The sequence below is a fragment of the Tinamus guttatus genome, unplaced genomic scaffold, assembly GCF_059628265.1.
Source record: "Tinamus guttatus ecotype Peru unplaced genomic scaffold, ASM5962826v1 Tinamus_guttatus_pri_ptg000172l, whole genome shotgun sequence".
Taxonomy (NCBI): Eukaryota; Metazoa; Chordata; class Aves; order Tinamiformes; family Tinamidae; genus Tinamus; species Tinamus guttatus.
This window is the reverse complement of record NW_028288706.1, coordinates 2391501-2397500: the sequence shown is the minus strand read 5'-3', so window position 1 is coordinate 2397500 and position 6000 is coordinate 2391501. Positions and strand designations below refer to the sequence as shown.

General features: G+C 38.0%; 1 protein-coding gene across 23 annotated transcripts in view; it reads left to right on the top strand.

Moving 5' to 3' along the window:
• The window catches only part of RBFOX1 (RNA binding fox-1 homolog 1), a 950329-nt gene that overhangs the window by 775044 nt on the left and 169285 nt on the right, over window positions 1-6000 (top strand). The window contains exon 1 of one of the 23 annotated variants that reach the window (XM_088523054.1): window positions 1288-1352. The exons of the other annotated variants lie outside the window; for them this stretch is intronic. The gene's annotated coding sequence lies outside the window, so the exon portion shown is untranslated. Of the gene's footprint in view, window positions 1-1287; window positions 1353-6000 lie in introns of those variants that run through there. 23 annotated transcript variants of the gene reach the window in all.

Genomic DNA, 6000 nt, shown 5'->3' with positions numbered 1-6000 from the left:
GTATCTACATATATATACACATATACATGTGTGTGTATATGCAATCCATAGCCTTCATTATGAAGGGACCAGCTGAAGTAATGCATGAAGGAAGCCCTGCTCGTGCCTCTTTACTGAGGATAGGGTGGGTGGTCTGGCTATTTTTTATGGAGGGGGGAACATTTGCAGGAGTACTTGAGCTGGAAGCGAATGGTGTAGCACAGCTCTCATGCGTTATGTAATGTGCATAGTGCAACTGCTTTTGTTGTCACTCCTGAGTTTATGGATTCACATTTTTTCTTTCAATCTTAAAGCATTGATATTAAGAAAGCAAAAGATTTCTTACTTAATGTAGTACAGGTAATATACATAGGCACTTTCTGCACGTTAATGCTGTCTTCTGGCATTTAGCTCAAAGGAAATATTTTCTGAAGTTAAGCTTCTCTTTTTTTCTCGTGTCAGGCTTCAAAATTATTTACTGTAAACAAGTTATTATAATTCAGTGTTGGCATTCAATGTATCTTGATATTGTGTTAGTCAGATTCCGCCTAACGAGATCTTTCTAATGGCACACAGCTTGTCATTCTTAATTTTCAATTAATCTTCATCAGGAAATCTGAGCTCACTCTGGAAGGACCTACCTAGTTCCAAGAAGTAGTTGGTAATGTCATTATAATGATACCGGTTGCAGTTCGAGTCTGAGAGGAAGGCAGACCTGGGGCAGTGTTCCAGGGGGCTGGGTGGTTCTTACTTTAATGCTTGTAAGATTATCAGTACCTCAATAGCAGGAATTGGCATTGATTGATCGCGGAGCACTAATTGTGTGTGTGTGTTTTGGGTTTTTTTTTTTTTTTTTATTCCTTTTTCCTGCTCTGATGTTAGTGATGCCACATTTTGATATGCACAAACACTGCAGCCTGCACTTCAGTAAAACCACTGCAACTATTGTAGCTTATTGTTTGCAAAGTGATATTGATAACAGTACACTTTATTCTTAAAAATGTCTTTAACTTTGAGTTTGGTAAGGGAAGTGTTCCCATTTAATAATGAAACATATTTAAACAAGAAAGCAGTAAGTGCTTCTATGAGTCCAGTTTCGTTTTGACATTTGCATATGCTGTTTTTTCCTCTCCTCTCACTAAAAGCCTGATGTGTCTGTATCAAGTAATGCCTTGTTTTATTTTGACAATTAGTACTGTAGGAGCTTTGAAAGATATATTATGCTAAAAACCTAGTCTTTTTTTAGCCTAGCTGAATATTCATTAATTTTGTTCTTTCTGATATCAAGAAATTAGGTCATGTAAAGCCATAGTGAGAAATCTCATTTTTGATTGAGCATTAGAACCATCTGCTTTGCAATTCAGACTACAAAGGTAGAATAAAACCTTGTGATCTCTAAAATGTTGTCATTTATTGGGCCTGTTGATTTTTTTTTTTTTTTTTTTTTTACCCCAACGACTACAGACCTATCAGGTGTTGGGAAGCTAGTGCATGTAGTCTCTACTGAGCTTTATAATCTAATGCATGATTTAATTGTTTGTGTATTATAATGCATTATGATACATAAACAAAATAAGATGTTTTCACCTAATATTTAGGTGTTTTCAAATTAGTTGTGTTTTCAAATTATACTCCTCGGATTTTGGCTTTGCGTGTAAAGGGAAGTCACTGTCTAAGAAAGTAACTGAAAATAAATTTATCACTAAGGAATAATGCACTAACAACTGCCTGAAGATACATAATCATCAGATTCTTTGCACCTGTTCATATGTGGAACAGTATTACTGTAGCATGTTTTTTTTTTCCTTCTTTTATACATATATATATATATGTATGGATATAGATTGCAGTGATAGATAACTGTTTGTATCACTGACTTTAAACCCTCCTAGTTTTGCCTTATCTCGGTTTGCATTCATGGGGTCATCACCCATGTATTTTAATCTCAGAAATATCAAAAATATACAGGACTGATATAGATAATATATTTTTAAGCCCTCATTTGCTTTATTCTTTATCTCCTTAACCATTCTATGTACGTGTGTGTGTGTGTATATATATATATATATATAAAAGTACATTTCCATATAAGAATAAACTAATCATATATCTCTTGGTAAAGGAAGCTGCCTTATTATTTCTGGTCATCTGGAGCTGTGATGTGGCTGCACTTCTGCTGACTGCAGTCAGGGATTCCTGAAGCACTTGGGGAAGTGATTAGGGAGTCATGATTGCTCACAAATTGAGTCTTTTTTCTGCTTGACACTGATCCTGTGATAGTCTCCCCACTTAATCCTCACTAGCAATTTGCCTATAGTTGCAGCTAACAGGAGGTGATTAGAGGGGAGTTGCCCACTGCCTTTTTACTTCTGTTGTAGTGGCATGTTAGACAGAGGCTAGTGAATCAAAGCTGTTTTCCTATTAACTCAACACCTCCTAATGCATTAGAGCCACTTTTATCTAATAACAGTGTTCAGCTTCTAGCACTATTTTAATGTTATCTGGTACTCCTTTGAAAACATCACAATGAGCGTTTTTAAAATTAGGGAACAAAAGCGGAAAGCAAAATACTCAAAGATTAAAGCAAATTAATGAAAGTAACAGGTCTCATCCCTCATCAGTAGATGCAGGGGACTGCAATTAATATTAGAGAACTTTGTGTCCCTGCATCCATGTGCAAGTAGACCCCCTATTCTGAAGACATCACTTTGTCTTGTGCTGGTAACAGGTGACTGATGTAATGCATTTAAAGTGACAATGTTCTGCACCTGTAAAGGAGAAGGACATCAAGGAAGGGCTCGAAATTAGAAGTTAACTTTATTAAGTATCAGTTACAGTAGTGAACAGTATGAGAGGCCTGAGTAAAAATTTGCAAAATATGCAGTACTACTTTATTTTGACTTACCTGCCAAGGGTATCAAAATTACTTGGCAGATATTATTTTGTTGGTATGATACAGATTCTTCAACTTGAAATTTATGTTCCTTGGCTTAAATAACCTTTAATTTACATGTTTAGTATTATGATGTACTTCAGTGATGGAATTCTTTTTTACATTTTTTTAAGCAACTATAATACTGGATTTAAAAAGCCTCTCTAGTGACTTACAAGTTTAGAAGTAACCAACAGCAGGTCAACTCGGGTTTGATTTTTGAGGTCAGTGAATAAACCTTTTTCCGAGATTCACAGTGTGTGTCAGAGACAGTGCACGTAAGGGATAATCTAAAGGCAATTTCTTGGCTCTGTAGAGTCTGCCAGTGGGCTAGATGTTGCAGGTATGTTTATATCACAGGTCTGTAACTGCGGCTACCATCCCAGTTAAGATAACAAGTTCAAGTGCAGAAATACAAAGGTGGCAGTTTACTGGCAAATCTCCTTAATGCATTAGCTGTAAGGTGCCCAAGAGCTGGCGTTTGTAGGCATGTGAAGTTTACCTGTCTCTGTTTATCATTATAACTTCCTCCTCTCCTTTCTGTTCTTGGGGTTCATTTTGCTGATAATGTAATTTAAGTACACTTTAATGAATATATTTCAACCGGCATTATTTAGATTATATGGTATGAAAAAGTTGTATTTTAATATGCATTAATGAAGTGAAATGTCATGCTAAAATGCGGGAAAACATCTACAGTGAAAGTGTTAGGGTCCGACTTACCTAGTGCATGCCGTAGTGACTTAGAGCAACCTCAAAAATGTCACCTGTTTCCTTATTTGATTTGATCTTATGGGACAAAAACAAGGAAAACTGCACAAAGTTTACTGCTGTTAGATGAGTGGGAAATTATTTGACCATATTTGACATACAGTATAGATACACATATGTATATATGGTTAAATAAGTGCATCCTTCTCTCCTGATACTCTGTCCAGATATAAAATGTAAAGGCAGAGTGCCATAGCATCTGAATTGGTCTCAATCCTACCATGTATTTTGTAGATACATCTGCAAATACACTTTTTTTTTGTAAACAGTAAAGGTGACTTAGCTCTACACAGAATACTACTTTCAAGCTCAGACTCTTGGTATTTTTTTTTGAGGAAAAATAAAAGGTCTGGGTAAATCCTAATGCCAGGGCTTTGGCTTTTACCTCTTGTTGATTGCCCAGCAATAGCAGATAGGACAGGAACAAGGTCTGCATTACGTCACTCCAAAATAATAGTTTTTATTTTTTTATTTCAGATATTGCTGTTGTCCTGTCTGTTTAAAACAGAGCTGCTCGCTACAACTGTAATTGTAATCAAGGACCGTTAAAAAGGATGCCACCCCCAAAATCTTAATGGTCTCTCAAATCCTTGGAAGTCCCAGGTGGGGTTGTTGGGAGACCTGGGTTGTAGCTGAATTCTTCATTGGATTCTATTTTGTAGGATATTTGTCAAGCAGGAGCTGCATTATCCTCTGTCTTGTCTATGCATTGTCTTTTGTTGCTTTTTCATATGCCGCTTTTCCCAATGCTGGGAAAAGGTACCCCCGGAGTTTGCATGAGGAAGCCACCTAAGAACATTTATCAGTTGTCTTCTGTGCTTGGGAACTGAGGAGTTGAATAAACTGTTTCCTGTCATGTGTTAATTTGTATTTTTTTTCTCTATCTGGAAAAACTTAAACATTAAAAATGAGATACATTCTATTGTAGATTAACTGTTGGGTTTCTGGTATTACAAAGGTAAGAGAAAATAACCTTTCAAAAGTGTGAGTAAATTGTTTTGAATGTTTTTGGAAGGTGCTAGATGCAGAACCCCTGACGTGTGTGCCCTGTTGCTGTACAGCGCTGCCAGACCAGGCATCTGTCTGTGCGAGCTGGGGTCTCTTTAACCTACAGGCCGTTCTGATGGGGTTTGCTTTAGTTTTGTAAGAAGCGTGCCTTAGTGGGAAGGGGAAATACTGCCAGTTCCTTTGCTAAGTAACGCTGAGCAACAGCTCCCAGTTCCTATTCTTCTGTGGCATTTTTATAAAGAATGCAGGCCCTTTGATTTTCTGAAATGCTGCTGAATTAGTCATGTTTTCATGTCTTTTTTTATCAAACAGAAAGATCCACAGTTATGCAAGCAAAAAAACAAAGAAACAAAACCATGAACTTTTAATCTCATGAGCTTTTGCCAAAGCAGTGTCTTGAGGTTTTTTTAAACTTAATAAAATGGGTTTATCAAAAAGTAGAATTTTGTATCATGCTAACAGGCCTGTTTTGCAGCGTTGGATCGACCTCCTTTTTCCTCATCTTCCCGTTCTTGGAGGACTCGAAGTAATGAAAGTTTTTAATGGAAAAGTAGCACCACTTTTAACTCGTTATTGTACAATATCACTGCTTTGGAATGGGGTCCTTAAAGATTGTTAGTGACTCTAGTTAAGGTGAGAAAACAAAATGTACAAAATGGATGAAATCTGAGTGTGTTCAGATGTAACAGCTTGTGTGTATTACCCAGGGATGAATCCTGGGTTGGCCATTACAGGATGTGTCCCTGTCCTCTGGAGCCTCTCGCCTTGTGCCTGGTCTGAGGTAGCACAGTGTTTTCCTGCGTGCTGTGATATCCCACATTTCGTTTAGATTGTGGCTTTCTAAACCCAGGCAGGCCCTGAGGCCACATCCTGAGTCCGTGTCTAGGCCTGGACTTAGGGCCTGCAGTCACCCTCTCCTGCCGCCTCTGGAGAGGAAACCAGGTATGAGAAGCAGAAGAGGGACAAGGACTGCACAGGGATCTGCAGGTTGCACCTGCAGTGTAGCCAAGACCGCAGAAACTCTTGGACTAAGAGCAGCACTGGTCATGGCTACAACACTCTAAGTTCCTGAGGTGTTTGGTGGTAACATACACTTCCTCTGACTTGTCTTTTGGTGCATCATCTGTGCGAAAGTGTGAAATCTGGTGAGGTGGGTGGGAAGGAAGGAGAGCCTGGTCTGTTACTTTCCAGATGAGAAAATTTGGTTTGGTCTCCAAGAGTGATGCTAAATTGTCTCTCCTGAAGAGCATTGTGAATAATACAGGTAACAAAAACTAATCTGTGACCTTGACATTTCTTGTGCTTCTTTA